The sequence below is a fragment of the Sminthopsis crassicaudata genome, chromosome 5 (assembly GCF_048593235.1).
Source record: "Sminthopsis crassicaudata isolate SCR6 chromosome 5, ASM4859323v1, whole genome shotgun sequence".
NCBI classification, from domain to species: domain Eukaryota; kingdom Metazoa; phylum Chordata; class Mammalia; order Dasyuromorphia; family Dasyuridae; genus Sminthopsis; species Sminthopsis crassicaudata.
Window position 1 is genome coordinate 290,314,889 of NC_133621.1, and position 10,693 is coordinate 290,325,581.

General features: G+C 37.9%; 1 long non-coding RNA gene across 1 annotated transcript in view; it reads right to left on the minus strand.

Moving 5' to 3' along the window:
- LOC141543154 (uncharacterized) overlaps positions 1-4,887 on the minus strand; it is a 31,116-nt gene extending 26,229 nt beyond the window's left edge. The window contains exon 1 of the long non-coding RNA XR_012482356.1: positions 4,853-4,887. This is a non-coding gene — a long non-coding RNA (uncharacterized LOC141543154). The remainder of the gene's footprint in view (positions 1-4,852) is intronic.
- Positions 4,888-10,693: the final 5,806 nt, after the last annotated feature.

Consider the following 10,693-nt stretch of genomic DNA (forward strand, 5'->3'; position numbering starts at 1 on the left):
AAAATGATTTTTTCTCACTGGGAGCTCCATTTACCAACTAAATTCAAAGTCTGGGACACAAATCTATAGATCCATTTGCACACCTCCAAGTATGCATTGTAAGATGGAATTTTTGGTAGTGGAAAGTGGGCTTGATAATCTTTCAGGACATACCTGAAAAGACAAACATTTTCTATTCAAAGTGTTTTTGCCATCTTGGACAACTCTCTTTTCCTTTCCCTTCTCCCCCCCCTCTCCCTCTCTCCCTCTCTCCCCTTCTCCCTCTCTCCCTTTCTCCCCTTCTCCCTCTCTCCCCCCCTCCCTCCCTCTCTCCCTCCCTCTCTCTCTCCCTTTCTCCCTCCCTCTCTCTCTCTCTCTCTCTCCCTCTCTCTTCCTCTCTCTCCCTCTCTCTCCCTCTTTTTTTCCCTCTCTCTCCCCCTCTCTCCCTCTCTCACCCTCTCTCTCCCTCTTTCTTTCCCTCTCTCTCCCTCTCTCTCCCTCTTTCTTTCCCTCTCTCTCCCTCTCTCTCCCTCTTTCTTTCCCTCTCCCTCCCTCCCTCCCTCCCCCCCTCTCTCTCTCCCTTTCTCCCTCCCTCTCTCTCTCCCCCCCTCTCTCCCTCCCTCTCTCCCTCCCCTCTCTCTCGCTCACTCGCTCTCTCTTGCTCTCTCTCGCTGTCTCTCTGTTTCTCTGTCTCTCTCTTTCTGTCTCTATCTCTTTGTGTCTCTGTGTATGTCTCTATCTCTCTATTTGTGTGTGTGTGTGTGTATATCCATTTGTCTCTCTCTCTTTGTGTGTGTTTGTATCTTTCTTTCTGTCCTTTTGTCCCCTGCATCTCTCTACCTATATCTCCCTCTCTGTCTCTCTCTTTCTGTTTCCTTCCTTTTTCTCCTTTTCTCTTCCTTCCTCATTCTTTCCCTCCCCTCACTCTCTTTCCCTCTCTTTCCCCCTTCCTTGTCTTCTTTCCCCCTTATCCATCTATCTTTTTCTCTTTCCTATCACTGTCTCTCTGTGTGTCTGTCTGTCTCTTTCTCTCTGTCTACCTCTCCCTCTCTCTCCTTTCTCCACTTTTTCCCTATATCTTTGGTTATATATTTAACAGTTGTACTTGTCATGGATAGCCCGGTTTTTGTCACCTTGGACAACCCCTGCCTTCCTCCTCTCTCTCTTCTTGCGCTTCTTCCCTCTCTCCCTGCCTCTCTCTAAAAGGTTAGAAAGTAAAGATCAGCTCAGTTGACAGCCATCATTTTAAAGAGAAGTGAACTGAGACCAGCAGAGGGGAAGGCTTGCTCAAAGTCACATGAGCACCAAATAACAGAGCTGGGATTTGTACATCAGTCCTATAAAATTTATACCCTGTATTCTTTCTCTTTCTGGTTCTGCTCCTGACTTTCTCAGTTCCAAAACCAAAAAGACAAATGGAGGAGCATAGATTTAGATCAGAAGGGACTGCTGATGAAGAAACTGAGGCAAGAAGAAATAAAGTAACTTTCCTTCAATTTCACAGGTAGTGTGTGACAAAATCAAGATTTGAACACAGGTCCTTGTACTTAACTGTTATTTCCAGCGTATCCCACTAATTTTTCTCATACAGGGTATCCCCAAAGACTAATACTCTGAGGACACTTCATATACAGAAATAGACATAATATGTGTGTACATATATACATATATTCTATGTGACAGCATACATACATGGAATTATCCATCTTTGTGTATGTAGAAGGGGTAATATAATAGCATAACAAATCCATTTTAAAACCTAAAGTCTAAAACCTAAGTCAACATTCGCTTTATGTTTTTAGCAAACACTCTTACCCTTGTGTCGGGGCCTTATTGTCTCCACCTTTTGAATAGAAGCCTTTAAAATATGCCTCCAAATAGAGAGATCTGAACACCGTGTCAAATCTATTGGCGCTCCATGTTTAAACACCTGCTTCTCATCGTCAATCCTTCATAATATTGTTAAACAATCATTAGATTTATGATGACTAATGAATCTAAATATGGTCTTCCTTGAGATGTATTTGGTTGCACATAATGAGTAGCCTATTGATAGAATATTAAATCAATTTAATTAAAGGGGTATACATGCATTCCTCCATGGAATGCTCACTCCAAAAAAAAAAAAAAAGAGGAGGGGGAGCTTGTTTGTTAACATTGCTTCCTGTTTTCATCACTGATTAGAGCATCTGGGTAAATTATAAGACCCTGAATCAGGAAGACTTCAGCTCAAAGCGAAGTTCTGTAATTAGCCTCTTTCAATACCCTTCTAGTGGTGTTTGGAGGCTTGAATGAGATGACTTTTAAACTGATTTGTAGCCACAGATCAGTCATCATCAATATTGCTTTTTTGTTAAGGTGTTCGCCTCACTGGGTATCGAGTTTTGGTGAAAAGAGAATGCCCTTAAAAGTTTGATTCCCCCCAATCCCCCAGAAATATGATCATATTTATTTCTGTCTCCCCCACTTTAGAACACAATGAAAATCTGAGATCTCTCCCAATCTGTCGATAAAAGTTTGATCCCAAGGTCTCAGAGCCAATGTGGAAAAAGACCTGGAATATCATTGAAATGAATGTTCTCATTTAACAGAAAGAAAAACTGAGCCCCACGTAGGAAAATTGGTGTGCCTAGGGTCACACATGGCATAGGGGGCAGACATAGTAATTTCCGCCCATGTTCCTTGACGCCAAATCCAGTGTTCTTTCCATGGCTGCTTGCTGCCTCCTAGCTGCCACTCTTTGCATCCTTTGAAGAAAGGATTCACATGCTATCCCAACCCAAGAAGTACTTGAGGATCCCAGGGACTGAACAGAATTGTAAAGAACAGATACTGAAGCTGAAAATTAAGGGGATTTCTCGCCTTTGCTTCCTGCCCTCCTCTCTTTCTCTCTCTCTCTCTTTCCCTCTCTCCTCATTTCTCTTTCCCTCACTCCCTTCCTCTCTCATTAAAAAGTCCACATGGCTTCACATACCAGGTATACACAATTTGATCTGAGAATGCAACCTAATGTCATCCTTTCACTAAGAGTAATTCTGTGCTAAAGGCTCTTCTTTAATTCTGTAGAAGTACGTTGGTATGTTTTCGTTATTTATTTAATAGTTTGAGCACTTGCTCCTCAACTTAGTCTTCCAATTTTTCAATGAGGAGTTGTTAAGCAGCTATTTATTATGTGGTAGCCATTGTGCTAGGGGCTAGGGTTATTCAAAGAATGAAACAATTTCTCATTGTTTATTTACATTCCATTGGAGATAGATAGATGGATGATGGATGATGGTTAGATGAATGGGTGAATAGTTGGATGGATGGATGAATGGATGGATGGATGAATGGATGGATGGATGGATGGATGGATAGATGGATGGATGGATGGATGGATGGATGGGTGTCTAGATAGGTGGAAGGATGCATGGATAGATAGATAGGCACCCATATGTGTGTAAATATATTTATGTTGTATATGTGTGTACATATATATGTATAACATACATATAAAGTGAATAGATAAAATATATATAAATTTGTATATCTGTTATTAAGCTATTAGAAATAGAGACTAGACAAGAGGCCATTTTTATAGAGGGACTTTCAAAAGGAAGGAACAATCATTTCAATGCTTCTCTCCCACCAATGACCATGCACTCAGGATTTTTTGTCAAGCACCTAGGTCTAGATCACAGTTTCTTAAACTTTTTCCACTCACAGTTCCTTTTCACCTGAGAAATTTTTACACAATCCCACGTACATACGTATGTACAATAGGTATATAAATCAAACATTTATTGATAATAAAACATAATTTCAAATACATGCATCCATTCAGGATCACAACCCATAGTTTAAGAAGCTGTGTTGTAGAGAACTCCTAGTGAATAAAATCCCTTTACTAAACCATCCATTTTGTACCCTGGAATCTTAGTAAAAATTCCTGACATTTCCAAAGAGATTGAGTAATTGTGTCAATGTCACATGACCAATATGTGTCAAAAGAAGAATTTGGACCCAATTTACCCTGACTCACAGGGCAGCTCTATCCCCTATACTGGGCTGTATGTGAGATTGATAACCAATTTGTTTTTTTACTTAATAATTCCCTTTGATCATTCTTATACTTGGCGGTTCCCATTGAGTCTCTTTCTTTCTTAGCACTCTTATCTTACTGCTCATAGGAAGTGAATGATCTTGGGAGTCTTGCTTTTCAAGTGATTGAGTGCAGATTTAGAAACAGCTGGGGAACTAGGAGAGTTGCCCTCTTTCATCAGGCTGATCAACAAATAGTCCCATTCTGTAACTGCCAAGTTGTTTTCAATTCTCTACACCATATTCTTGATGGAAAATGATAAGCAGCATGATATAGCCAATAAGAAGCCATCCTCAAAGTGGCAAAATCTGGGTTCCAGACTTGCCTCTGACACATCCTAACTATATGACCATAGGAAAGCCTTTAATATCGTCACACCCCAAGCAACTAAGATTATAAGGATTACAGATAATTCAGTGATGTGCATTGGTAAATGGACTTTTCATTCTAGAGGTTCCCCATGCTGATGAAATCACAAGTACAGAACCCATCGAACTGTCCCATGAATAAGCAAAGAATAGCCAGAGAGTAACCAAGATAGTGAGGAGACTAGAAATCATGTTATACAAAAAATTGATAAAAGCCTTGAATTGTCTATCTAGGGGAAAAAACTAATGGGAGAAAGTATAAATGTTTCATATATCTGCAGAGGTTACACCAGGAAATATGCTTGTGCTATAATGCTTCACAAATATTACTGAGTGGAATAAGATGTATAATAATAACAATAATAGCACTTTTATAGCCCTTTAAGATTTACAAAATACCTTTAAAATGTTCTTTTATACTCACAATAGTCCTGGGAACTCTAACCTCATTTTACAGAGATGGAAACTGAATCATAGAGATAATAAGTGATTTGCCCAGGGTCAGACAGCGAGTTAATGTCTGAAGTCATAATTGGACTCAGAACTCTCTGATTCCAAATTCAATGTTCTATCCAATGAACAGTATCACTTTGTAGGTGGATTTTTTAAAAATCAAAATAAGAAAGCACTGTTTGATGATACAGGTTTCCCCAATAGTAAAATAGGTTGATTCATAACCTGGTGAGCTTTCTGTTCTTAAAGATAATTAAACAATGAATGGATGATAAGCAGAAAAAAAACATAGGAGAGATTTTGCTCTGCATAAAATGAAATTTTAAGGTTCTGTCCAATTCAATGTTGATTCTTAAAAGCAACAAGTCAGTCAAAATGGATCATAATTTTTTCTGTTTAATTTGTTCTTTTCCACTTTTGAGTTGTTTTATTCTATATAGATAATCTCATTTCCATGATGTGAATAAATCATTCAAAATACCATGTCTTTCTGTTTGCAAAACCAATTCTCTATCCTCTATGGCACACTTACTGGCACATAGTGGTTGCTTAACAAATGATTGATGACTGATTTAATGTCAAAGGATAATCAGTTCATTCTAAAGAAGTGGTACAAAAGATGGCTTCCAAGTTCCTTGGGAAAGCAGGTTTGGTCATTGATGGATGCACCAGGAATTAAGTTTAACAAATGATTAGCCTTAATGTCCACTTGGTGGTAACAAAGTGATAAGGGGGCCTCTGGTGCCTTGGGGAGGTGTTCTATCCAGGAAATATAAATCAAGTTATAAGGAAGGAAATCTCTATGCTCAGAGCTGGATGGAGAAGTCAAATCAGTAAGATCATAGACCAATCCATGGAAAGATTAGAGTGACTTCATAGGGATTATAAATTTAAAGCTAGAAGGGGATTTTAAAATGGTACATTACAACTTCCTTCTTTGATATTTGTGTCCAGAGCTGGAAGGTAATGTTCATAGGGTGGTGGTATCATGGAATCAAAAAAATCCCAGAATCAGGAGAGATACTAGTATCCATCTAGAGTCATCTGGACTTGAAGTTGAATATCTTGGACACCAAATCCATGAACAATTATCCAGCTATCACTAGAAGACTTCTAATGATGGGAAACTCACTACCTCCTGAGGTGGCTCACTGAATTCTGCTTTCTGCATGGGCTACCTGTTGCTCCTATCTCTGTTCTTTGAGTTCAGATATAGTATATTTAATATTTCTTATATATCATGTCCACTTGAATATTCCTTCATATACCCCCAATTCTTCTCTTTTCTAAGCCAAATCTCACCAATTTTTACAGTGAGGCATCACATCTTTTTAGGACCCTTCACCATAAATATATATTATACATACCAGAGAATACTATATTTGAATGTTATAGAGGTGGGCTCAGCCAAACAGAGCTGAGTACAAACTTCAGAGTCCTGAATTCTCTCTTAATGTAGCCTAAAATTACATTAAAATTTTGGGAGCTTGGGGCAGCTACATGGCACAATGGATAGAACATAAACCATTGGCCCTGAAGTTAGGAGGACCTGAGTTCAAATGTGACCTCAGATACTTAACACATACTACCTGTGTGACCCTGAGCAAGTCACTTAGCCCTAATTGCCTCACCAAAAAAAAAAAGAATTTTGGGGTGCCAATTTTGGGTGCACTCCTATTAATCTTGAGGTCCACTAAAGCCTCCAGATCTTTTTCAAATAAATTTCTATGTAATCATAATTCCCCCAACTTTTACTTTTGTTTATTTAGGGGATTTTTTGATCCATAAGATTTTTATACTTCACAAATCTAAAACTTTACATTTTCAAGTAGCAGAATTAGGATTCTAATCCAAGTTATCCAAATCCATTGTTTTTTTTTCAATACATCAGCAGTCCTCTGAGTGTTATCAGGGACATTTGGGAGTCCCTAAGATCCTTTCAAGAATCTATATGTCAAAATTATTTTCATAATAGCACCAAGAAGTTTTAACTTCTTACATGGTTAAAAATGATTTATTTTTATAATTTGTATTGTTTTGTTTTGTATTCGTTTTTGTATTTGTATTGTACTGTATTCATTTTCTAATACAAGGAAAAGCTTCTGGGGGAATTCTCAATAATTTTTAAATGTAAAGAGGTTCTGAGACCAAATGGTTTACTTTAGAGTCACTGCATCATTTCCACTCTTTCTGTTGTTATTTGCTTGCATTTTTTTTCCTTCTCAGATTTTTTTTCTTTCTTTCTAGATCCGATTTTCCTTATGCAACAAGATAACTGTGTAAATATGTATGAATATATTGGATTTACCATGTACTTTAACATATTTAACATGTTAAATAGGGGGGGGGTGGAAGGGAAGAAGGGGAAAAGTTGGAACAGAGGGTTTTGCAAGAGTCAATGTTGAAAAATTACCCATGCATATGTTTTGTAAAAAAAAAAAAAAAAAAAGCTTTAATAATAAACAAATGTTTAAAAAAAGAATCACTGCACCAAGTGTGTGTAAGTAAATGTTTCACCCGCAATTTTCTGAAATATACTCATATCATACTCATAAGTCTAATTTGCATTATTAAATTTCTCTATCTTTTTTCTTAAGTGTAGACAATCAACAAAAATAAATCAAACTCAAATGTATATTATTTGCTGGTGCTGAGATATAAAGGCTCACAATGAAATTTTAACAGTTGGCTCTCAGGAGCTGGTTCAAGTTGGTCCCAACAAACCACTGCCCTGCTGTATACCATGCTCTGAGGACAATCTGATGGATCCCCTCCCTGACCCCATTCCATCTGGTTCCACCTTGGCCATCCCTGGGCTCTCTCAAGACCTCATCATCATATTCAGAGTAATCTCAGGGATTAGGAGCATTGAAAATAGCAAGGAGAGGGGAGAAATACTACTGACTTATGCATTTGCCTCTGAAGTTGGCATTTATTTAGACAGGAGCCTTTTATTCATAGTTTCCAGAAGGCAAATGATTCTGTAATTTGTTACATTTACCTCCAATTCTGAGGTCCCAATGGAAAATGAAATTCAGAAAAGACAATATCCCTCCCATGCTAAAGGGAAGGTGTGTGGGCAAGAAGGTTACATGATACTAATTACAGGTAATTTTCCCTTCTCCATAGTGATATCAGCAACAATAGACTTCTAGCCCTGGAGTCTTGAAAGCTCCAGGAAAGCTGCCAACTAGGAAAAAAGCAAAAGGAAAGGAAAGAAAATAACTTGCAACTAGGCAGTTTCAAACCAGCCCCAGGGGAATGGAAAAGATGGTTTGACAAAGCAGAAAAATGAAAAAGATGCTATGTACTAACAGCTAGTATTGAACTCCATCGAAGGGAGACATTTAAACCTTCAAGGGAATCCTTAGTCTTATTCATCATTTTTGGGGGTATAACATAAAAGCTCCTCTAGGCAGGAACAACATGTTTAGGCAGGAGCTTTGTTGCTTATTATGGAATCTTGGGTAAGACACTTTATCTATAGCTATTGGAATAGCAAAGTATCTTCATAAAATTGTTGATTCAGAGCTGGAAAAGGCACACTTGAATCCAACCCCTTCAACTTGGAATTAGAGAAACTGGGACCAAGAGAGAAGAAATTACTTAGGTTGGTTAAATCACCTCTAAGATCCGTTCTGGTTTCCTATCCCATGATCCCACGATCTATTATCAGCCCAATTATGTGTGGACTGCTATCCAAGGACTACCCTAGCTAAAGTTAGAGAGGTTCTCCACCAAATTGGGCCCAAAGCAATGAATTTTTTAGCTACAACAAATCTCTTAAGATTATCTCTCAAGTCACAAATGGATTACAACTATTTTAGCTAAGATAAGACCCATCCAGATGAAACCACAAGTTTTTCAGGCATTGAGGTCAGTCTGTAACAAAGATGAGATTACTGGGCCTTTTTCCCAGGGTGCCAAATTTTAAGGTCATTGAAAATACAGATAGTCTTCCAAAAATATAGAAACTAGAGAATTGAGTAGCTATTTAATAAAAAGAATTAAAATAAAATGTATAGATAACTCCCTTTCTTCAACAGACTATAAGCCAACTGATTTCCTCTATGTCCTGATCTTCTCTCCATTCTCATATCTATCAGGGTCAGCAACAACGTCTGCCCATATCTTAACAAGTTTATTATAATGTACTTCCTGACATTTGTACTAAATATTGTTTATTCTGGCCCACATACAAAAATTCATGGTTATAGCTCTGAGTGAAGTGTTAAAATAGGACTTTTCAAGTCCCTTCAAGATCTTAGAGTTAATAGAAAGGAGGGAAAATAGGTACAAAGGATATCAATAGTTTAAAGACTCCAGTTACTCTCCAGATCAAACTAATAAGAATTTATATCCAGAATCATGGATGAAGATTAAAGAGGGACCACACAAGTCACAAGTCATGTTAAAGTTGTGGAAAGTAAGGCTGGGAGTAATTAAGTGACTTAAAAAGGACCACATATCTACTATATATCTGAGTTGAGATTTGAACTTCCCAACATTCTCTACCATGCTATTGATTATGTTTTTAAAATACTAAAATTTTTTGGTGATAATTAAGTGAACTTCGGAGAATTTAACTGCTTACAGTCTTCTCATGGTCTGACACCATGGAACTTTCAGCCCACTAACAAGTGAACTATCAGAGAAAATCAGAACAATGTTAAGAGTGAATGTTGGAGTCACTCAGAAATTGCAGTGAATAGAGCACCAGCCCCGATGTCAGGAAGACCTGAGTTCAAATCCAGCCTCAGACACTTATTAGCTGTGTGACCTTGGGCAAGTCACTTGACTCCGATTGCCTCATTGAGAAAAAAAAGTGGATGCTGAGGCAATTAAATTTAGGAACAACTGACATCCCATCATTATTCTCCTCCATACTTTTGACCACATCAAAGTCACCATCTATGTTTCAAAAGCACACCTTCATTTCCCTTTCCTAGAATACTCAGAATCCTTCAAAACATAAGTCAAACTTTTTCTGATAACTCCCATTGCTGATGCTCTCTCCATCTTGAAATTTTTTATATTTTATTCTCTGTGTACATGTTGCACTTTGAGGTCAGGATTTTTAAAGTTTGTATCCCCAGAATCTATTTCTTTTAAGCCCACTATTTCTGATTTCCTGGGATCATAGATCTAAATCGAAACCTAAACCTCTCAATGTAGAAAAATGGGTTTTGACCAAGATCACATATGGAATAAGTGTCAGAGTTGAGATTTCTTTTTTTTTCCTTTTCTTTATTCTGGTAAGGCAATTGAAGTCAAGTGACTTGTCCAGCTAGTAAGTGTCTGAGACCAGATTTGAACCCAGGTCTCCTGACTCCAGGACCAATGCTCTAACCACTGTATCATCAGATGCCCCTCAGAAGAGGAATTTCAACCCAATGTCTCTGGTTCCAGAACCAAAGCTCTTTCCCAACTCCCAAGTGCAGGATCTCTTTCTATCAATGTAGATTGCCAACTACTCTAGAATGAGTTTAGAGCGTTACGGAATTAGAGAAGGGTCAATGACTTAACCAGGATATCACCACCAGGCAAGTGTCAGAGGACAAGTGAATCCATATTGACTGTCTAACCACTCTGCCATTCTGCTTTTGCCATGTACATATCTGTATATATCTGCTGAATTGTATTCAGTGTCATTACATCTGAGATATCTTAATCTCCATGTTCAGGATACATTTCAGGGCAAATGCTAAAATTCACTAAATAAATAATGCAAAGAAGCAACAAGCAAAAGAAAATCTTATAGCCTAATAAAAGAGGAAGAAGAGGAGGCTTTTTAATTTTTAAAAAAATCTTC